Genomic DNA, 794 nt, shown 5'->3' on the forward strand with positions numbered 1-794 from the left:
CTCAGATTCTAGTAGTGATGCCAGTGTATTATAGAACATCAGTAAGGAAGAATGATGCTCGACCCTTTCTTATCTCAGTAAAAGGTTTTTTAGTCATCAGGATATCTACTCATGCCTTACATGTCAGGTCCATGATCATAACTCATATTTATGCACTTTCCATAGGATCATATATGCTTCTAGTCCCTAGTATAAGGAGTTCCAATTTGCTCAGCAATAAGAGTCATGTTCCATGAAATCATGAAATCCAAACATAGGTCATGCAACTCATGCCTCATGTACTCATGCCTTATAGTATGTTCAGTGTCAGATACTCATGCTACACTCTTAATGATTAGCAGAATTCAGTTTATGTCATGTATGCCCTCAATTTAGATCTCCGTAAGGAATCCATAATGTTGATACTCTATTCCCCAGGCCTTAATTATGTGTCAAAGTTATGTATAGTATTCTTTTATATTTCAGGTCCTCATGTTCTAGCCTTTCAACGACCTTTCCTTATGTCAATATAGGGATGGTGAATAGTTGTTTAGATGGGAAAGAGTAAATATTTCATATTAGGATGAACTGTTGTATGCTTGTTCGATCTACGATTATAAGTGTGAAGTAAGATCGAGGCCAAGTTTTTGATATATGTCATGGTTAGTTTAAAGTTGTGTATATAATTTCCTTAAGAATAGCGCATGAAATTTTTTAATGATAGAGGTTTGGAGGATATGAAAAAGATATTTTTATGAAGGTTTGTTTAGAAGTGCATAGATAGGCTTGAACGTCATGTTGTATATATATGGAGG

This window comes from Capsicum annuum, unplaced genomic scaffold (genome assembly GCF_002878395.1).
Source record: "Capsicum annuum cultivar UCD-10X-F1 unplaced genomic scaffold, UCD10Xv1.1 ctg80376, whole genome shotgun sequence".
Classification (NCBI taxonomy): Eukaryota; Viridiplantae; Streptophyta; class Magnoliopsida; order Solanales; family Solanaceae; genus Capsicum; species Capsicum annuum.